Source organism: Macaca fascicularis, chromosome 6 (assembly GCF_037993035.2).
Source record: "Macaca fascicularis isolate 582-1 chromosome 6, T2T-MFA8v1.1".
Taxonomy (NCBI): domain Eukaryota; kingdom Metazoa; phylum Chordata; class Mammalia; order Primates; family Cercopithecidae; genus Macaca; species Macaca fascicularis.
In genome coordinates, this window is record NC_088380.1 from 76062225 (window position 1) to 76085723 (window position 23499).

The 23499-nt window shown below is 39.8% G+C and overlaps 1 protein-coding gene and 1 long non-coding RNA gene across 2 annotated transcripts in view; both read left to right on the forward strand.

Moving 5' to 3' along the window:
• Positions 1-23499, forward strand: part of MAP1B (microtubule associated protein 1B) — a 104068-nt gene that overhangs the window by 9701 nt on the left and 70868 nt on the right. The gene's annotated exons all lie outside the window — the stretch shown is intronic.
• On the forward strand, positions 9099-11191 carry LOC135971309 (uncharacterized). The gene is made up of 2 exons (XR_010587404.2): positions 9099-9948; positions 10258-11191. It is a non-coding gene; the product is annotated as an uncharacterized lncRNA (long non-coding RNA).

Sequence of the window (23499 nt, forward strand, 5' to 3'; positions counted from 1 at the left end):
TTGAGAAAAAAGGAGTCCAGAAACTGTCAGACAGCATATGATTTGCTGAAGGAAAGGTACAGTATAAGGTTGTTTCTCTTGTTGTTATTTTATTGTATTTTCATCTTGAAATATCTCCATATCTTTTAAAACCATCTCACAAAAAAATAAGGGAAGTGCTGTTTTCCAACAAGTATGATTATTTCAAAATGTAAAAACTACAAGCTTTTATTTTTTCTCTGTAGGTTGTTCTGGCTTTCTTACAAGTGTTGTTTGTAAGACTACTTTTTTTTTGGTGTACAAGTCATGTGGTTCTCATTGTGTTCATTCATGTTTGGATTGACTTTATAGAGTGACAACTGCATATTGCAAAATGAAAGGCTGCAAGCATTGCTGGAGAATTAACCATTTCTAGACCCGAGACCTAGCATTGCTCTTGTGGAGTAGGAAGATCAAGTTCCCCCAAACTGTTCTCCTCTCCTTTCTCCTGCTATCACCTTCAGTAAGGATTGGCTACCTACCGAGTTTTATAGTGTTATGCTAGATGCTGTGTTTGGAGATTGACCTTTGGAAACACAGCATCTTTACCATTCTTGCCAACGCTAGAAAGGACTAATATTATGACTTTCCCTCTCAAGCCTATGAGTACACTGCACAGGCCAAAGCTCCCCGCTGGGAATTAAGCATCTAGAATAGAGCCATTATAGTAATGCTTCTGTGTGGGGAGCATAAAGATTTCCAACCAAGACTGTACGGTGATAAAAACACATGTCAGATTCTGTTTCAGATAAGTGTGTTTTAAAGAGAAGAGATGTTATAGGATAAGAAGACGTGGAGATCACAGGATAATCACTGGATTGGGCCCAGCGAAGCCTTTAGCTTTTCCTGAAAAAACTGGGAAGGTTTTATGGGAAAATTTGAAGTCTGTTTTTAAGTAGGTCCAAGTCTAGTGGTCTCTTCCTCTCTCACTTGAAATAATGTGAAAGCTAACTCATGTACTTCAGTTCCCCTGAAATGGAATTAGCGGAACCTTTTCCTTTAGAGTTTCAATAATCTTTCATTGTTTTTCGAGACAGGGTCTCACTATGTTGCCCAGGCTGCTCTCAAACTCCTGGGCTCAAACGACCCTCCCACCTCAGCCTCCCAAGTAGCTGGGATTACAGGTGCATGCCACCACACCTGCCTCATTTCAAGAATCTTAAATTAATTTAAGGAGCAAGATGAAGGATGGATCCCCGAAAAAAAATAGAGCCAGTTTTCAGCCAGATAAAACATTGCTAAATAGCGCCTATAATATACCAGGCATTATAGGGTGCTTGGTGAGCGAGGACACTGTGAGGAACAAAACAAATACAGTCATTACCTTTATTACACTTATAGTCTTGTGAGAGGAGAAGGCATTTAGCAATCGTATACAGACCAACATAAAATCTAGCCCCCTGCATCAAATCCAGGCTTCTAACAGATTTTTGTGGGGATTGGGTTTAAAGAAACACAGAGACGGGATCTCACTATGTTGCCCAGGCTGGTCTTAAACTCCTCGGCTCTAGCAGTCCACCTGCCTTGGCCTCCCAAAGTGCTAGGATTATACGCATGAGTCACAATGCCGAGCCACGGTTTTGTTTTGTTTTAAGGCCAGCAGAGTTATAGTAAAATATTTATTGCCTTCTATGACATAAGTAAAGGGCTCAGGTCACCCATATATCTGTCTTACATTCCTGTTGGTTATGATAGCTTTTGTTGTTTTTTAATAGTTAGAGATCACTTGTAAAGACTGAAGGTAGCCTCACATTGCAGCTAACAGATTGTGCAAATGGCACAAGATTGATTCCTTTGTACTAGTTTACTCCTTATACTAGTTTTTAAATATGGTTTTGAGATTTGATTTGACTATTTCTTCAGGATTGGAGGTCTCACTCAAGACCACTCTGAAAGACTTAGTCATCTTGAATAATATCCTTTGAGCAGGAATCTGGAATATGAGTGCTTTCTCTACACAAGGTGGGTGGTGGGTGCCTTAGTTTCCAAGAATGTTAGTCCTGCGATCTTTAAGCCCTGTCCAACTCTGGCATACTGTAATTCTTGGAGTGGTCAGTCACTGGGTTCATCTTACTATTACTTTGCCTTACTCTTGCAGCATTGCCTTGCCTAAAGATCACTCAACAAACATTTGCTGCGTGCCCAGGGCAGGTCTCTGCTGATTTGCCTTGATGTAAAGCCATTCCTGGCCACATCTAAGCTGGCTCAAGTGAGAACAGTCATCTTGAAAGAAAAGGTTAGGTGTTCTTTTATGAACACTCTCTAATCTTACACTCAAAGGAAAGTTCAGTAGTTGAGTCTTTTCAAAATAGAGCAACAGTCTTTTGTTGTTGTTTTGAAACAGTCTTAGCTATGTCATCGCCCAGGCTAGAGTGCAGTGGTGCAGTCCCAATTCACTGCAATCTCAACCTGCTGTGCTCAAGTGATCCCCCCACCTCAACCTCCCGAGTAGCTGGGACCATAGGTGTGCACCATCACAGCCAGTTAATTTTTTGTATGTTTTGTAGAGATTGGATTTCCGCATGTTGCCCAGGCTGGTCTCAAACTCCTGAGCTCAAGCGATGTGTCTGCCTTGGCCTCCCAAACTGCTGGGATTATAGGTGTGAGCCACTGTGCCAGGCCAGAACAACGGTCTTATATTTCTTTATATTTATGATTTTAAATACTATCATAAAATTTTGATTTACCTATTATATCATATGTTTTTTGTACCCTAATCATGTTGGATGAGAATCATCTTGGACCACAGAAGGAAAGCTAGACTTACCATGCCGTACAGGGTTTATTTCATTTTCCATTGCCATTTGCTTCTTTCCCAAATTTGACTTTAGGACCATCTATGTACAGTAGTAAAGAAGGATATCTCCCAGGGGTTGTAAGAAGTGCCCCATAATTACCTGTGGTAGACAGACACCATTTCAAAACAAGCAAACAAATAAAAGCTGTTCCCAGGACAAGTGACATCAGACTGAAAATCAGTTTCAATTTTTATTTTTTCCCATCATTTTGCCACTTTTATCTACCTATTGAAATAATGAAAACATTTTGATCATCTGACTCCTCACCAGCAGCAGCCTAGCATAATGATGAAGAGTGCAGATTCTGGAGTCAAACTGCCTTATTTGATCATAACCCCGTGTTTATTTGCTGTGTCATCTTGCACAAGTTACTTAAAACAAGGATGAAAGCTTCCACCTCATAGTTTTTTGTTTTTTTTTTTTTCTTTCTTTCTTTCTTTTTTTTTTTTTTTGAGATGGAGTCTCGCTGTGTCACCCAGGCTGGAGTACAGTGGCACAATCTGGGCTCACTGCAAGCTCTGCCTCCCGGGTTCACGCCATTTTCCTCCCTCAGCCTCCCTAGTAGCTGGGACTACAGGCGCCTGCCACCACGCCTGGCTAATTTTTTTTTTTTTGTATTTTTAATAGAGACAGGGTTTCTCTGTGTTAGCCAGGATGTTCTCGATCTCCTGACCTCGTGATCTGCCCGCCTCAGCCTCCCAAAGTGTTGGGTTTACAGGCGTGAGCCACTGCGCCCGGCCCCACCTCATAGTTTTGATGCAGATCAAATGAATTAAAGTGTGTAAAGCTCTTAAGACAGGGCTTGTCACATGGAAACAAATGTGAACAAGTGCTGTCTCCCTTGTGGAGAATCTATTTGACTTGTATATTTGGTGATTGTTATTATCTGTGGGAAATGCTGGGTATTGATATTTGGCTGGTTTCCTTTTTGTAGGAATTTTAAATTGGTATTCAAGACGTTTCTCAGAGAAATGATTGCTTTCAGCATTCTCAGAAGGCACAGAGCTGCTGCTGATGTGTAAAGGGTGGCAACATTCTATGACTGAGCTTCTAAGGTCCTTTGGGCTTGAGAGCAAAAAGCCAGCAATGCTTTAAAGTGCTGTCTGGTAAAGCAGAGCCTGAGAGGGGGGTTGGAGACCATTTGCAAAACGGTCCTGTGGGTGCCCTCGCAAGGGCTGTCAGGGAACATGTGCACAGTCTGAGGGCTGGCCTGCTTTTTTGCTATGATAACCCATCCATGGTCACTTCCTCCATGCCGTTCTACGCTCGCTTTTCTCTTCTGCTCCCACCAATCAACAGGTGACTACAGACATTGCCAGGTTTAAGAAACAGATTTCTTGTGGTTTATTTTCTTAGCTGAATACACAGTAAGACCTTGATATATTTACATTTTGTCACTAGTTTTATAACATCTAGATCACATTCACAAAAATCATCATCAAATGTGATGGATGGTGTATATGGGCAGTTTTGTTTTAAGAACCGATGCCTTTTTCCTAGAAGATAAACAAACCACAGTTGAGCATCTTTAGATTTGTGCTGAGTGATTGCTAAAAATACCTTGCCTGGAGATTGTTGTTTTTTTTTTTTTTTTTGGCGGAGTCTCGCTCTGTGGCCCAGGCTGGAGTGCAGTGGCCGGATCTCAGCTCACTGCAAGCTCCGCCTCCCGGGTTCACGCCATTCTCCTGCCTCAGCCTCCCAAGTAGCTGGGACTACAGGCGCCCGCTACCTCGCCCGGCTAGATTTTTGTATTTTTTAGTAGAGACGGGGTTTCACTGTGTTAGCCAGGATGGTCTTGATCTCCTGACCTCGTGATCCGCCCGTCTCGGCCTCCCAAAGTGCTGGGATTACAGGCTTGAGCCACCGCGCCCGGCCTGAGATTGGTTTTTGATGGAGAATTAGAATCAGCCCTTTGAATTTCAGTCGTGCGAATCTTCTCCCTTTGACATTAATGAGGCACGGGTTACAACTAATATTTACCAGTTGAGTGATAAGAAAATGAGAAAATACTCTTATAAAAGGTCCAAGAATATTTTAAGTCATCTTTCTCTGTCTAGACTTGTGTGTTTAGTCTGTCGTGTGTAGAATTATAGCTTAATTGTATGTGCCTAGAATACATCAACTGCTGTATGACAGGGAGTAATGAATGTGTTTTCAGCCCTGCTCCAACCTTTAAACAATAAGGCACACAAATATATGTTCCAGTGGCATTCAAGGGGCTGACTCACCCTCAGGGAACCTGCAATTTCAGAGGGAAAGCCGATTCTTTATCCTCATATTTTCTGTGTTGTTTGCGCACACCCACAGGTCTAGGTACATGTCCCCATGCCCATGAGGCTCTGCTCATCTTTCCTCATTGCACATCATGCTAGGTTATAGGAGGAATCATGGTGTGTTAGAAGAAAATGACAGAGAGCATTATTTTCGTTAAGGTAACCAGATCTCTGTTTAATATTCCTTGAGGTCATTGCTGCCTGCCTGGGAAGGAGACTCCCAATTTAATGCAAATCCCTAGCGTTTCTCCCACTTGCCCCATGCCCTGAGCCCTCCTGGCCCAGTTGCAGGGGACAGAGTGATCGGCAGCTCCTCATGCTATCTGCTCTCACCCCAGTGTTCTCATTGAGACTTTGCCACCCAAGCAGCAGACTGTCCAGTCACCCCCACCTGCATCCTTTTGTAGCAATGAAAGAGCCAGACCTTCCAAGGAGATTAGAATTTTATAGTGTATGCAGCATAAGGCATAATTCCTGTGAGCTTTACATCTTGGTCAACTTTCAAATTTCAGGGTTCTTTATATCCAGATCCTCACGTACACGATGACTTTTTTCCCTTGGTGCAGGTGTGGCCAGCAGAAAGGAATAAAATGGCGTTTCACTGCCGTGTTCAGGCTTCCTCATTCCTCAGGGTAGTTAATAATGGCTCATTCAGACCACCGTAGAAATACCTATTCATCTCACTTTTTTTTTTTTTTTTTTTTTTTTAAGAGTGGAAAGGATGTTTTACTCTGCTGACTGTAATGGCTCTGACGCAGTTCGTAATGGGCACTGTAAAACCACTCAGCATAGACAGGCATAGGCAGGAAGGTAGCAGAAAATTGGCTGCCTGGGCCCAGGAGCCATTTTAGGAGATGTCAATAACCCCTCCATTAAACCCAACTAAGTGCGTTCCACGACAGCTGCTAACCAAGGACAGCACCTCATGCTGAGTGTCACTGCTTTTGTCTTCATCTCTAGAGACCAAAGAGAGCTCATGATTTTTGTTAGTAGAGTTTTTTTAAAAAGGTTTTTTTTTTTAAAGTATGCAACAACAGCAAACCATCAAGCAAGCACAGTCCCTTTGCTTTTTCTGCCTGCTTTTTGGTCTTCCGGGGCAGTTTGTTTAGCTTATGGTAGCGTACTAGAAATAATGGTAGAAGATGAAGAATAAAGCATAAACTAATAGATCACTTTAAAAGTGCCAAGTAATGTTTTTGAGTGCTTATTAACAAGAAAGCAACTGTAAGGAAATATTTGGAAGAATGAAGTATTTCCCACTGTTTATAATATTTTGTTGGGCAAATAAGTCATTCACAGCTTTAAAATTCACTGTGTTGTTCAACAAAGAAAGAGAGTTTCTTTTTATTTTTTTTAATCTCTTTTTGTTTTTGACACAGGGTCTCCCTCTGTCATCCAGGCTGGAGTGCAGGGGTGCAATTATAGCTCACTGCAGCCTCTGCCTCCTGGGACGAAGCTACCCTCTTGTCTCAGCCTCTGAAATAGCTGGGACTACAAGCCTTCCACTATGCCCAGCTAATTTTTTGATTATTTTGTACAGAAGGAGTCTCGCTCTGTTGCCCAGTCTGGTCTTGAACTCCTGGCCTCAAGTGATCCTCCTGTCCCCGCTTCTCAAAGTGTTGAGATTACAGGTGTGAGTCACCCTGCCCAGCATGAGAGTTCTCTTAATTTGCAAACTGTGTATATATGTCAGAGAAAGAGAGAGAGAAAGAGAGAGAGTGTGTGTGCGTCTAATTCCTAAAGAAGAAAGGGGTGAGAATGGAGAGTATAATAAGCATTGCATTTTGATTGTTCAACCATGGGTTTAGTCACAATGACAAAGGTTACCCAGGTACCAGCACCCCACTCCCAGCTGCAACCCAGGACTAATTAAATGCTACCTAGGCAACGATCAAGTATCCCCAAACATCATACTCCAGGGCTTACCCCTTTTGTTTTCTCGGCTGTGATCTAAGGGTAATTTCTATTGCATGTGAAGTCAGATTTCCTTGGTCTGAGAGAAATGTGAGAAAGTAAGAGGTACTCTGGGGAAGTGCACTTAGTGCGCTGCGGGGACTGGAGAAATTAACATAAATACAAGACAATAATAATGTTATTTTAGTAAACTCTTCTAGGTTAAAGGATTGCCTATAGTCAGGACTGGTGAAATGGATGCTTATAGAAACTGCAACGAGAGTGTCTACCTATGATTTAAAAAAAGAAGTATGTAATTAGGAATGAACATTGAAAAGCTAGGGTAGTGTTTATTGAACGTGGCTCCTCTCTGCAGTTGTACCGCACCTCATTTGAAACGCTCAAGCTGAGGTTGCCTCTCAAAATTTCTGCCTTGCATTCCGGAGGAGTTAAGATGAAATATGAACATCCTGAGGACTGTCTTTGTTGTCATAGAGGAAAGTCCTCTACTCATGCACTTTACCATTAATCTGGCCATTTGTTTCTCAGTAAAACAGGTTTTCAGTAGGAACTGTGAGTATACAAGCCACTGTTGAGCATTGTGGCTCAAATTCAGATTTCTTGTTAGCATCTCACACGGATAGTGCGAGGAAAGAACAGCTATTCCCCTGAGGGAGCAACATGCTTTTAGTGCACCTGGCCCCAGGAACACTGCTCTACACAGATGTGGCTTTTTGGATCCTGAAGTATCCATCAATGGGAATGTCACATTTGGAGAAGTTATCCTTATTGCAATAAAATTAAAGATCAAATAAGTTCTGGAACCCAGGTGAGCAATGCTTTCTTAGTGCAGAGCCATTTTGAGCAGTTGTCTCTTGTGCCTTTTAAAAACCTCTCACTTGGAAGTTTTGATGTGTGAAAGATGTGAAAACTACCTAAGAGAATTCTTCCTCTTTTTGATGGAGCTCGATGCCTGTTTAGGGATGGTGTAGCAATTGCTCTTTTATCTAGAATTCCAGATAGTTTCTCAGCTCAAATACTAGGAGTTTTTGGCGGTGCAATTCAATCGAAAGTGGTATTTGGCGTGAAGTTCCAGCAGCCACACAAGAGTCTCAAGTGCCTTGTGGTTAGTTTACTATAATGTGCGTATGTGTTTGTGTGTGTGTGCTTGCATACATGAGAGAAGGAGAGAGAGAGTACCTTATCATGTTCACATCTATTGTAACGGAGACAATCCTTTCATTCTATATGATATCTCCTTTTAGAAGGTGTCCTATTATCAGCCAGTCTGTCATTAAATATTTATGTTCCTGCAGCAAGACACAGTTCAGTTCCTAGCTCTGCAGGCCATAAGAAGACTTGTAAGTAAATCCTGTCTTCAGTTGTTTACAATTGAGTATGGAAATAAGATAACTAATGAAACAAGCCAGTCTATAATAAGTGCCAAATGAGAATTTTTCAAGGAGGTCCTTCTGTAAATTCTGTTTGTTCAGGCTATTTAAAAAAATCTATGTGCATAAAAAAGCATTAAAATAATATTATCCATGCAAATTGGGGCATAAATGCAACAGATCCTAGTGCACTGAATTCTCTTTGTGACCAGGGAATTTTGAATCCAGACTGAATTAAAATATTTCCTAGTTTGGAGCTACATTTTAGATTAAGCCCATTAATTCAATGATGAAGAGTTAGAATTGATAATTTAAGAATTCACCCTTCTGAAATCATGTGAGAACAAAACTCCTGACCTGGATGTATAAGCTTAATTTCAAGGCTGTCTTCTTCTTTGAGTGCTGGAAAATTGTCCATTGGCAGACTCTAAAGTCACTAGGGAAGAGATTGTGAAAGTGAAATATTTTAAGGAAATAAATGTGAAGTAATTGTTTCACTGCCCTGAGGCTAGAATGGGCACTTTGGAGAGTCTCTGATTCAGCTGTCCCTGGGTCGGGGGAGGCAGGGAGGGGACACCAATTGCAAGCTGCTTTCCAAGACCCTCCCCGCTCCAGAGAGAGGAGGAAGCCTGACCTAGTGCGGCAGCTCTGGGCCACACCTGAGACCATCGTTGCCCATGGTGCTCCCTGAAAGTCGCTGTCAGTCTTTTCCTTTTCTGTAAAGGGATTAGGCTAGATCAGGTCATCTTAACTTTGTTCTGCCAGCCAGTAGTTCTGCAAAACATTAATAGTCAGTGGAAAATGATTTCATGGTGACATAAATTTGAAAACTGTGACATATTCAATCTAATTTTTTGAGGAGGCATAAATTATATGTACATAAACTTGTTCAATTTTGTCTAACCATACATTTCCTTAGCCTATTTGACTAGTCACTTCTATCACCACTCTCTCCCATGGATCTAGATTCCTATAGAACACAATTTGGGCAAGAATGGATTAAATGATTGCTGAGTCTCTTCCAGTTTTTTTTTTCCATTATTCTATGAATTTTTGCTAAATTGCCTCATCACTCATATGTAGATGGGAGCTTGTCCTACTTCATTCAGCTTACAATGGCTTTTAATCCAGGCTTTAAACAATCAATGAAAGAATTTCATTTAGAAAAAGCTGCCTATCCCATCCATGAGGATTCTTAATTTTAGGAAAGATGCACAGCTCTATGACACGCAGGCCGATTTCTCAGTTTTAGGGGATCTTGGCCCTTGGCTTTTCCCATCTGTTTTTACCTTACAGACAAACCAAACAAGACAAAACTTAATCATGTTTGCATAATGTCAAACACTTGCATAGAGACTATCCCCAAAGTCAACTCATGGGTGTTTTATCTTCACAATGCCAAATAGGAAATAGCTACATATGTTTCCCATTAAAAGGAGAATTTCCATGTTGGTGTCTGGTGTTGCACTAAGCCTCAGGTTAGCTGCTTATTCACAGATCTTTGGAAGGAGGCTGAAGATTGAGCCTGAAGAGTTCTAGGGATTGTCTGCCGGTCGAGGGTGTTAAAAGTCCCAGGCCGGGCGCGGTGGCTCAAGCCTGTAATCCCAGCACTTTGGGAGGCCGAGACGGGCGGATCACAAGGTCAGGAGATCGAGACCATCCTGGCTAACATGGTGAAACCCCGTCTCTACTAAAAATACAAAAAAACTAGCCGGGCGAGGTGGCGGGCGCCTGTAGTCCCAGCTACTCGGGAGGCTGAGGCAGGAGAATGGCGTAAACCCGGGAGGCGGAGCTTGCAGTGAGCTGAGATCCAGCCACTGCACTCCAGCCTGTGCGACAGAGCGAGACTCCGTCTCAAAAAAAAAAAAAAAAAAAAAGTCCCAGGCACATTGTTTGTTATCGCTAACTGTTAAAAGTCCCAGGCACATCCTTTGTTATCGCTAACTGTTGAAAGTCCCGGGCATATCGTTTGTTATCGCTAACTGCGGATGGCCTGCATTTTAATAAGCATGGTCAACTGTGCATATCTTGTCATGTGAACTATCCATTAGCACACCATAATTTAACAAGTTAGTACATGCAGATATGAACACCCTTGGGAAGGAAGCAATTTTCAAATCAAATTATTACTGACAGTGTACAATTTACATGCAGGTAATCATTATCAGAAAGTCATGATTATCCAGAAGGAAAAGTGATTTTTATGGTACTATATCTTATGAATGGCTATTGATTTTTAATACCTTTAAGGTAAAAACTTCAATTTGTTCCATCCCTAATTTGATCATATTTGCAAAAAAGCGTTAATTCACTCATTAAAACCTAGGCATCTGACAGGTACAACAAACCACCATAGCACGTGTATACCTGTGTAACAAACCTGTACATTCTGCACATGTATCCCAGAACTTAAAGTATGATTAAAAAAAAAAGTTAAAAAACCTAGGTGTGATATTGTGCGTTTACAGCAAACCTTACCAAGTATTCTAAAATAACAGAAAGAAATAATTTATGTACAATAACAACACTAATGATAATATCTCTATAGGTAATATATGTTGGTTAATCAAATATTCTAGCTAATTGAGAGTTGCCAATAATCCCTTATGGGATTATTATTTTTCAAAGTTGTAGAATCCAATAATACAGTCATTTCTTTTATACAAACACCTCAAATTTATCTAGAATTAACTTGGAATTTCCTAAACCAAATTTATACATTAGCCCAAGATATACTTAAATTATTTATAGAAGACATGAACTTACAAATCTGTTATTTCTTCTCCCACCCAAATAGAATAATATTTTCAAAGAGAGGCTTTAAAAAAAAAAAAAAAAAAAGAGAGATTGTTCCCCTTAGGCAGATACTGCCATTTTATTGAAAGATAGGCCAAGAGATACACATTCAGGCAAGATGAGTGCACACCTTGCTACCTACTTGGAACCCAAACTCAGAACAATGGAATTGAATCTTCCTTGGAAGACTCAGGAGGAAGATCATCTCCCTGTGCTTCAGGGTCCTCATGATGAACCCTGTTGGTAATTATACTGTAAACATGAGGGTGTGCGGATTAGTAGCGATTTCTTATTACTGAAATGTTAGTGAGCAGACTATTTATTTTGAGGTGGTGTCCTCAATACTAATATGATTGTGCTTCAATATAGAACAAGGAATATCCCTGGATGTTACAGTGCTTCTGAATAAGAGTCATTGATTGCAAATATTGTTTTTTTAAAAAAAAAAAAAAACACTCAAAACTGCTATAGAGAAAAAAGAAAGTGTGAAAAAAGAGACCATGGCAATCTTCTAGGTTATTTGAAGGAAATATCTCAGTTTGCAAATATGCAATAGCCCACTGCATTTGCACTGTTCTTATGTACATACAGTGGGGTGCACCCACCTCTAAGTCCCAACCATTTTTTTCTTTCTACTTCCTGTATCCCCTTGCCTATGAAAACATAACTTGTATTTATTTTATTTTTTGAGACAGGGTCTCACTCTGTGCCCAGGCTGGAGTGCAGTGGCACCACCATGGTTCACTGCAGCCTTGAACTCCTGGGCTCCAGTAATCTTCCCACCTCAGCTTCGCAAGTAGCTAGAGCTGTAGGCACATGCCAAGGCAAACAGCTAATTTTGTATTTTCGTTTTTTAATTTTTGTAGAGACAGGGCCCTGCTGTGTTGCCCAGGCTGGTCTCAATCTCCTGGCCTCAAGCAGTACTCCTGCCTTGGCCTCCCAAAGTGCTGGGATTACAGTGTAAGCTACTGCATTTGGCTGAAAATATGATTTTTAAAATAGACAATTGCCTTCTCCATTGCACCATCTCCATCCAAATAAGCTAATAAACACAAAATCCAACCAAAAGGTAAAAGAGATGAGAAGTGGGATTATTTTTAAAGGCTTAATCACTTGTGCTTTAAGATTTATCTGGAATATCTTTAGATCCTGGGAAGAGACAAGGTTGTCTATCTAATTGTGTAGCCATTTACATGTACATATGTAATTGTATGTGTGTGTGTGTATGTGTATGGCTTTGTTTTTATATTATATCAAAATATATTTCCCTTTTCAAGAAGCATTAGAAGATCCAAGTAAATAGGGCCGGGCGTGGTGGCTCATGCCTGTAATCCCAGCACTTTGGGAGGCCAAGGCGGGCAGATCACTTGAGATCAGGAGTTCAAGACCAGCCTGACCAACATGGTGAAACCCCGTCTGTACTAAAAATACAAAAAATTAGCTGGCCGTGGTGGCAGCACCTGTAGTCCCAGCTATTCGGGAGGCTGAGGGAGGAAAATTGCTTGAACCTAGGAGGCAGAGGTTGCAGTTAGCCGAGATTGTGCCACTGCACTCCAGCCTGGGTGACAGAGCAAGACTCCATCTCAAAAAAAAAAAAAAAAAAAGGTCCAAGTAAATGTCTGTTGATGAAAAAACTGACACTTCCTTTGGGTTTACGTCCTTTCCTTCCGTTGTCTTCTCTTTGGTATCCCTCACGCATTTTCCCCTCTCTACTGCAGTCACCTATTTCCCACTTGTTTTTCTTCTCTCCTTCTTCTTTTTCCTATTGTGTCCTCCCCGCCACCAATCACTGGCTTGTGGTCTACAAATAATGCTGGTTTGGGGTTATTTTAAAACATCTAACATGAGATCAGTGCCTGCTTCTTAAAGAAGCATTACATTATGTATTAGTTATACAAATTATTAGACAATGTCTTATCTTTATTTTATTGTTTTAAACATAGAACAGAGACTATTTGGAGCCTTTGGAATAACATTCCAGCGTATAAATATAAATGAAATACTTTGGCAAATTAACTCTCTCCAGGGGTCATTTAGAAATATGATTCTGTCATCAGATAGAAATTCTATTGCTAGAGTCCTTTAGCCAGCAAACGGATTTTCTATGCTTGGTAAGCAAATTCATCACAAATTTGAAGCTAGTTACAAAAAAAATAAAAATAAATAAAAAATAAAAAAAAATCCCAACTTACAATTTAAAAAGAAGAAAAGTGAAAAAAAAAATGAACAAAAAGATGAAAGAGCTTAAATTAAATAATCACAGGGATACATTGTTTAATCTTTCAGAATTCTAACTTTTCAGAAATGGCTTTTTCCCAATGGCAACTGAATCATAAGAAAAAAGGAATGCAATTATCTTTTAACCATTGAAATAAGGAGGTCTTAGGCTAATGGCCCTTGATAAAGAGCCTTAGAATAGTGCCAGGCATGTCGGCTTAGTATGTGTATGACAATGAGTGATGAGGTGTCATGGGCTTGAGAAACTAAAGTTAGCTCTTAGGTTTGAAAAACAAACTGCATAAGAAATCTCACAATTTTTTAATTATCTGTATTGCAAATGATTTCTTTGTTGCAGATTTCCTTTAAACATTAAGATGTGGTAAAGTGTTTATTTACAAAATCTGTGAAGTACTTTTCAGAGACTTGGCAGTCTCAAAGCTCTGGTAAAGAGCCAGTGTCTTGAAACTGCATGGACAGAACCCTTAAGGAATGGAACTGGGGGCAGAAAATCTGAGCTTTAATCCCAGTTCTACTGCTAAGTAGATTTGTGCCGTTGTGGACAAACTGCCTAGCATTTATGAACTTCAGTTTTATTATCTCTAAGGTCCTATTTGTATTAATATTCTCTGATGCAAGTGAAAAAAGTCATTCAAATAATGTTTTATTTTAAAAATAGTTTACATGTAAAGTTGGCAAACATAGCTGATGTATAAACCAAGATGTGTGGTTTTCCAGAAAGTTTTTTGAGATTCTTAGGACACAATTACTTGCTTGGCTGAATATATTCATTCCACAAATATATTGTTTGTCTGATGGGATCTGGTACTGTGTCAATGCTAAGGTTAATAAAAATAAGCAAAATAAGTAAATGAGGACACAGTCCCTACATGGTCTCTCATGGAGCTCTCAGTCAAGGTGAGAAGACAGACGTTGATGAAATAGTAACACAAATATGTATTACAAGCTGTGCTAAGTAGGAGGGAAAATAATACGGTGCTATCTAAATATGTAAAAGGAGAAACTGATGTAGTAAGGGGTAAATAAACTTTAGAGCTGAGATTTATGAAGAGTGCTTTTTATTTTACATTTAAGACATTGGCCACTATATTTTCCCTTTTTTAAAATTTATTTTTCCCTTATGTTTCCCTTTTAATAAAACATTAGCAATTCAGCCAAGTTTTATAGGTATAGAGTATGCAGATTTATCCTGGACTTAATATGGATCAATGTGAGGTTATAATAGAACATTTCTGAGGAAATAGGAACAATTAAATAGAAGTGATTTTAAAATATTTTCATAAGATATTCTTGTAAGGATTACACTACTCTGCTCTAAGTTAAGAATCAAGTAAAAGAAAACTATCTGAATATTCGTTGGCCTCTTTAAAACATGGGATTGGCCGGGCGCGGTGGCTCAAGCCTGTAATCCCAGCACTTTGGGAGGCCGAGGCGGGCGGATCACGAGGTCAGGAGATCGAGACCATCCTGGCTAACACGGTGAAACCCCGTCTCTACTAAAAATACAAAAAGAAATTAGCCGGGCGTGGTGGCGGGCGCCTGTAGTCCCAGCTACTCCGGAGGCTGAGGCAGGAGAATGCCGTGAACCCGGGAGGCGGAGCTTGCAGTGAGCCGAGATCGCGCCACTGCACTCCAGTCTGGGCGACAGAGCGAGACTCCGTCTCAAAAAACAAACAAACAAACAAACAAAAAACATGGGATTGATTACAAGTTTGCTGGGCTGCAAAAATTCTAATGATAAATAGAGAAAGGAAAGCAACCAAAATTTCTGAGATCAGAATGGAAAGGTTTGTGTTGTAACATAATCTGGGCTCCAGAGTCCCAATAGAATCGTAGCTCATGTCCATGGTACTTAGTGGTTAATTCAGTACCTTCCTCCCAGTGTCTTCTCTGTACTTGTTTATGGGTTCCTCACCTGGTCATTGTTAGGCCAGTCATCTCTCAGAGTGTTTGCTTTCTTCAGGCCAATGGTATGCAGCCTTCTCACACCACATCTGATCATCTTTCATATGCCATTTACTTTTTGGTTGAAATGTCCACTTCTCTACCATGTTGATTGATATCTCTTGGTCCTATGTGATGAAGTATCTAAAATTTCAACTTTTGCATATAAAGATACTTCTATTACTTGGAGGATATTACTAAAGCAAATAACCTGTATGTTATTTAGAACCATTGGCCCTTATTGGAAAAAATAAAGCCTGCCTTTGCCATTAAATCTAATGAAGAACAGATTTTCTTGTTCTATGTAGTATTTTACTTGAAGGTGTTCATAATTCAGTTGCAAAGTAATTTTCTCAGTTTCACTTGCACAAATCTCAGCTGATCTGAATCTATCTGAAATTAAAATATGGTGTCAGGAAATGTTGAGACACAAGTATTTTTCATTAATTTTTTTTTCTGAAATGCGCTGAACCCTTTCAGCCTGAAGACTTTCTCAAGTAGCAGAGTTCTTTCCCATATACTCTTATCATTGTTTCTCTTCCTGTTCTGATTTCAGCCTTAAGAATATTTATAATTCTTAAAATGGAACTTCTTAGATCTCATCCTCCAGCTCATTATTTCCTCTTGGATCTTCTTCTGTGTATTCTAGGAGAACGTTTCACATTTGTCCTGTACATCACTGAGTCAGTATTCTGCAGGATTTGTTCTGCTCTTGAGTGTCTTAAATGCAGATTTAAATTCTGCTATTGCATTTTGTATTTCCTTGAATTCTTTTGTTCGTTCCACTGGGGACTTCTTTCTAAATCTCTGCCTGTCATTCAGCCCACCCTGTTTTTATTGTTCTCTGTTGTTTCATAAAGACAACATCTGCCATCTTTTATAGGAGCCAAGTGTCATTTTCTCAAATTTTATTTTGTTCCTATGGAAAGTCATTTTTAGAGATAGATTTTTTCCCACCAAATCTCGAGACAGCGCTCATTTTTCCTCGTGCTGCAGACTCTTTTCTAAGGTCCCACTTAGAGTTCTGTTTGTTTCCTCCTTCCTGTATAAGAAGGAGGTTCAGGAGTCCCTGCAACTCCCTGTCCAGGTTCAACATTTGCCAGCAGAGGGTTGTAGGGACTCCTTAGCAAGTCTTGCTGCCCACTTGGGAGCTGGCAATTTCACTCTCTCATCTGGAACCTGGAAGTCAGATTCAGGTGTATACCCTCCACCCTGGGTCCATGGTCCCTGAGCAGGCGTGCATCTGGCGTGGGATGCTAGCCTGAGAAGAAATAGTCTGTCTTTACTGTCCAAGCTTCTGCCTCTAATCCTGGAGAATTAGATAGAACTTGTAGGAGAATTAGATAGAACTTGCATTTCTTCTTTGTACAACTATTACACACCATGACCAGCATGTACTCCTCTCCAGGGTCCTCCTGCCTCTGCTTGTACTTACAGGTGTTTTTCCTGAGACAACCATCCAGCTCAGGCTGTAATGCAGAACAGCTCTGTCCTCTACCCCCAGCTCTGTTGGGCTCTGAGGTGAGGTGCTGGAGGAGGGGTGGAGAGCGGTGGGAAAGGAGGTATCAGATACTCTGCAGTAAGCTTCTTTTTCCTGTCTTGCATCCTAGGATTAGGGGCAGGTATTTGAAGAATGTGTCAAACTTTCCAGCCTTCTTTGAGTCCAGCAGAATGGTTAAGCGTGGGGGCCCAGGAGCTACAGTGGCCAAGTTCAAACATGTGCTGCACCTCATGTCTGAGTTCTCTGTGCCTCAGTTTCCTCATCTATGAATCTACTTTACAGAGGATTTATGAAAATGCAGTAGCTATAAGGCATGTAAAGTGTAGAAATAGTGGCTGGAACATATTAAGTGCTCCATAAATGTCACCTATTGTTAATACAGCTACTGTTTTCTTGGGGGAAGAACATGTATTTGAAAACGTGTAATTCCATTCCCTTTGGTGCAGTTTTTCTTCACCCCTGAACCTTCCCCACAACCTTTCAGCATTTAGTCAACTGTTTACTTTAAATCACCATGGTGAGTTTTTTTGTATTTTCCTGAATTTTTCAAAGCTATAAATTTGGATAAGACTATGTTAGGCTCTTCTACTCTGCTACCTTGTTAACCCACCAGGCTTCCTAATTCTGACCCAAAGCAATCATTAAATGATGTAATCTTCATTTGTAAAAATCTGTAATACTTAGGGAATGTGGTACACTTTTTGATTTTGGTACACTTCAAAGGCATATTTTTGAGAGAGATTTACACATCATTTGTTTTTAAAAATTATCTGATACGATTGATTGGATTCATGGTAAACAGCACATTATTCTTATTCTAAGTAATATTTAGCTATTTTGTACTATAAACCAACAGTTTACCAAATACATTTTTAAGAGATGTTTAAATAACAACACTGTTACAAAAAACAAATAGTCTTTATTAATGATTAATGCTTTTAACTTGCCATTCAAGGAAATGAATAAGAAATGTTGGTAAAGCAGGAAAAGCTGATTCATCTTGACTCAGTGTTCAAACCAACTGTACCATTTGCCACTCTATAAAGTCTACAGTATTATTCAGGCATAATTGGTTCAGGATTATGGTTTCATTACAGCATTATCAGTTCACAAGAGCCAAACATTTCCATTTTTCTTTATCTAATCAGAATCTTTCACATTTCAAAACTTTATATTAATCCCTTTCTTCTTAATGGATATTGTGGAAAATCCCTTCCTGCAACCTCCAGCTTCCGCCAGAAGTGCCACATGCATTCTTATGGTCACTATGTGAATACCTTATGAATGAGGGCTTTCTTTTTTAACTTTAGTTCTTACGTGTTTGTGAGAGTTTTGTGTGTGTACATGTTGTCTTTTGTGACACCACAGTTTGATTTGATTGAATAAGAAAAATGCAAGTTTATTTAAATTGCTACTTGGGGATATAAACTTTGCATCAGAACATCAAGCCTGAATCCATGGTCAGTGAAGTCCTTTGATTTCTGCTCCTTTTAGTATTGTCACAGCAAGACTCCCCCACTGCATTAGTGGGTTCCATTGTATTCCCAAGGAGGGCCCAGTGAGAAGGGCTTGCCTGCATCTCACAGCCACCTCCCTTCTTCTGCAGAGTAAGCCTTGTAATTACAGCAGACATTACATTTGTCTCTAACTTCTATGGGATGATGTCATTGCATGTCAAACAGGGGATTAGCATGAAGAGAGAAGTCCTATTGACATTTTCATTTTCATTAAGAAGAATTTGGTTTTACTTCATTTTGTTAACGAAAGCTGTTGTCTTACCACATAGGATAATTTTTTTTTTTTTAAAGAAAACTTGAAAACGTAGAAGCAGGCATGTGCTGACTGCATGAATAAAAATATACTCTGTAGTGGCACTCTATCAATTAGTGAAAGCGTCTGGGACACAAAGCATGCCTGGGAAATCTCCTCCTTTTCTTACAAAAGCAGAATATCATTCTTCTCAAAGCTCACAATGGCCTGGGCCCTGCTGCAGAAAATGTTCCTGAGAAAGGAAGGCAGAGACTTGGCCACTCCTGAGTGGAAAAGGAAGGCAGGCGGCTGGTCCCATCAGACCTCTGAAATGTTTTGCTTTTTCGTGATGGCATTGATCGAGTATGTCTTAAAGTCTCATTCCTTATGTCTCAGGGAACTCTTAGTTCCCTGCCCATATGAAAAATTTAATCAGGAGCGAGGTGGAATCCTGATGCTTCAGACGCTTTGAGCTCAGAGCTGATTTGGTGGAAGAATATAATTTTTATCAGTCATTTCCAGCCCCTCCCACAAAAATAAACATAGGAAGAAAATCATTGTCAGACTTGGGGTAGGGAGTCGTGGCCTCATTTCAAGCAATCTAACAATAACTCTGAGTCAGAAACTCTAGGTTCAAATACCAGCTCTGGCTTTTACTGGGCTATGTAACTGTGCGCAGCTTACGGGATTGCGCCGAGCCTTAACTTTCTTTTTTTTTTTTTTTTTTTTTTTTGAGATGCAGTCTCGCTGTGTCTCCCAGGCTGGAGTGCAGTGGCGTGATCTGGGCTCACTGCAAGCTCCGCCTCCCGGGTTCATGCCATTCTCCCGCCTCAGCCTCCCAAGTAGCTGGGACTATAGGCACCCACCACCACGCCCAGCTAGTTTTTTGTATTTTTAGTAGAGACGGGGTTTCACCATGTTAGCCAGGATAGCCTCGATCTCCTGACCTCGTGATCCACCCGCCTCGGCCTCCCAAAGTGCTGGGATTACAGGCTTGAGCCACCGCGCCCGGCTTTCTCATCTGTCCAATGGCATTAATTGGCAATAGTACCTGCATCTCAAAGGGTTATGCCTGGTACCTGTCAATCATTGTTTTTCACCTCTAAAAATGATTTCCTTTCAAAACATGGGCTAGTGTTCTGAGGTGAGCTTATTACTCGAGTGAGTAAAGGTGGTGGTTTTCCTTTTTTCTCTCTCTCTCATTTCTGTCAGTGTTTTGCAGGTACAGGTCAGGTAGCCAACTCTTGCCAGTCTTGATTTCCTCCTTGTGGAGTAGACCCAGTAGCTATGAGATTGAGGGTTACCTGGATCAGACTGGCTTTGGAATTTTAGCTTTTTTTGAATTTTCCCAAAGCATTGGAAGAAAAAGAGTCATCATAAATTTTTTTTGGGAGGTTTTAGAAACCCTTACAATAGTTCTCAGTTCTCCATATTTGGATCCCAGAATGTTCCTAGCATCTAGTTTCCCTGGAACAGAGTCATCCTGTGAAGAAGGATGAATCCAATCCAGATCAGACCCTCTTGTGAGGTGATAATTTTCCATCCAGATTTCCCTGGGACCTTTCCATTTGTATTCTTGTTTTGCCGTGAAAGGCAGCTGGTGAGCTATTTCTTTTTCCTTGTTGGACTTTTCATGTCCAATTACCTAGATGATTATTGCTCCTGTAAGACTGATATTTTAGAAAGAATTCTGAAAACCACTGGGTTTTGAGGTGTAGCCCAACTGGATTTGACCAGAAGTCTCCATTTACAGTTCTTCAAGGTCAGTGCATTTGGTCATCTGGTTGGAAGGAAACTTTGGAGTGTTCTAGGAAGAACTGGACTATCTGATTCACCTGTCCTGATGCCCTTGTGTGGAATGAGAAGGGAGAAGGCACTGCCATGTGCTGAGCACTTAGGTTTGCTGAGCACCTAGGTACTAAGTAAAGTGCTAGTTACTGTACTAAACATACTCATGGACATGTGCTCTCCCCTGAGTTTCTCCTGAACTGATGGACTATTGCCCTCGCTTCCTCCGTTCCCACCCCTAGCACTCCTTGAACTATCCCACATACAGGACAGCTCTCTTACCACAAGCTACCTGAATGTAAATGTAATTCAAAGGAAGGACATTACAAACAGGAAATCAGCAATTGACTATGGAAGCTGAAATTGCTGTCTGGAAATGACCAGATGCTCTTTTCCTGGGTGGCTGAAGGGGCAGTCAGGTCATCTTCCCAGTGCCTCAATTGTGTCCTCTCCAAGCTCTCAGTATGGCACTGTCATCCAAGAGTTGTCCTCATGTGTGGGTTCGGTTCTCTGGGATAATTTAAAACCTACCTCCTTTTCCCCAAGACCTCATAACCTAGGTGGTAGGAAAAGGGGGACATTCTCAGTTATTTTTCATCATCATTTTACTACTACCCTCTGTCAGATCCTGCTCCAAGTCACACCTAGCCTAATGTTTTGAACCTTGACTCAATTGTTGGCCAGCCACTCCATTTCCCTCCAATTAGGGTGTGTCCTTGAGTCGTTTTGTATCCTCTTCTGGTTATAAACTATAAACATAAACATTTTGACTACTGAGCCCAAGCCAAACTACAAGGAAGATCTTGTCCAGAGGGTGCTGATATGGGTTCTTAAATAATATGTGAATTATTTTTATTTTTTTTGCCAGGACAATACCAAGACTTATTTTATTATTAAAAACGTGTGAATTTGGTTTTGAGTATTTTACGTTTGGTCATTTCGAATTGCAGGGAGATTCGGATTTCTGCATCTTCTTCCACCCTATGGGCCAAGTGCCCTTCACTGCTACTGAAGGCTTGTTTATGGCACATGAAATTGGCTAGGTTATTAGCATGATTTGCATTTTTGTTTACATCAGAACTCTAGGCTGAGTAATAATTCACAGTACAAAAACGTCAGTTCAGTTTATTCATAAGGATGGCCTATTACAAAGCAGTAATTCCATTTTTATCTTCCTAGGCATGTCAGACCATTTGCTGATAGATCCTCTAGACTAGTGTTGACCTCCACATATATGAGTGAATTCAAGGACCTATTGGCCCTATTGCTTTAGTTAGTTGATCATCTTGACAGCCTAAGTTTCTGTAGAGCCTTGAGTGTATTATTTTCTTAGACTAGTCTACAAGGGATGATAGGCAATAAATATGTTCCTTGACTATTGTTTTATGTAAGCCACAAATTAAATCATATTTTCTAGTTGAATTATATAAAAAGCTTATGATCTTTAACTGCTCAGATTAATCTTCATCCAAAATTAAATGGCAGCAGCTTCATTTAATTTACCTGGCCAAATCAAGCAAATATTGATTTTAAATGATCTGTATATGTCTGAAGCTCTGATTTGAAGATGTCTCTTTCAAAATGCCTTTTGTGAAAGTAAATAATAAAGTTACTTCTCCCTGTTTATCTGATTGTTAAATTTTGTCAATAATTGTGATTTCTTAAAACAAAGTACAGGCTCGTATGCCCAGAATTGACAACAGAAATGACTTTGAGATGATTCAGAACTATACTTTCTCCTATTAACGTCTAATATGAATCAAAGCCTTTTCTTCCCATTTAAGCGGAGAAGTAACCTTAAAAATATTTAAATGTGGTCAAAGGATCTTGGTCATAGGATTCATGTGTATGAAATGTCATAAATAGCTTCAATCAATTACTCATTTTTCATTTCCAAAGTTTTAAAATAGTTGACATGGAAAAAGTATTAATGTGCATCATATCTTGGAAACATGAAGAATTGTGAACTATTCTGTTTCTTTACCAGCAGGTGGCATGACTTGTTGCTCTGCTGGTGACATAAAACCCAACCCATCCTATTACTTTAAATTGTTAGATAATTAAAAGAGATTCCTAAAGTACTTGCCCCAAATATAAAAGTTGAAAGTTTAACACCCTTATGATGTAAAGAGTTCTTACAAATAAATAAGTAAAATTTCAACATTTCAGTAGAAAAATAGATATAGGATATGAACATTCAATTTACATACACACGGGAGGTGGGTAGAGAAAGACACACATATACACATACCAAATGGCCAATAAACATACAAAAAATGTTCAACCTCTTTATAAATTAAGGAATACAAATGAACACAGGAAGATACACATTTATACTTCAAAGCTGCAAGGTTTTAACAAATGACACCACTGATCACTGGCAAAGAGGACAAGATAGGCACCTTCATATTCTTCTATTTGGATATAAACAACCTTTCTGAAATGAAATTTTTCAATATATATCAAGAGTCATAGAAATGCTCACGTACTTCACCCAGTAATTCCCTACCAGGAATTTATTCTATGGAAATAATCAGAGATGTGCAGAAAAATGTTATGTAAAAAAATGCTTATTGCTGTATTATTTCTCTGTGTGAAAAACTGGAAAAAAAACACTGAAGTTCTCAACAATAGGGCATGTATAATCAATAACAATTAATCAATAGAATTCAATATTTGGCCTACGTTATTATAAACCATATCTTTGAAGAATTTTACTGATGTGTAATGTTGAGTGACAAGGGAAGGGTTCATGAAGGTATTTTTCAATCTGATCACAATTTAATACCAAAATAATTTTTGTCTTTTCATAGACACCCAATTTCAATGATACCCAAACCGTAATATGGGTTATCACTGAGCAGTAGGTGAACAGGTTATTTTAATTTTCTTCATTATCTTTTTCTGTGTTTTTTACATTTTATGCAGTGGGCACATAGTGTTTTACGGTCAGGAAAAAGTATACACATTTTGAAAAATGGTAAGTGTAGCATTGGAGACATGAATCACTATTGCTTTTGTATTTCTCATGGAAATGAGATTCAATAGTAAGTTATGTGTCTGGGGAAAATAGAGCTCATTTGAGTCAGAGGTTGGAAAGCTCTTATGAA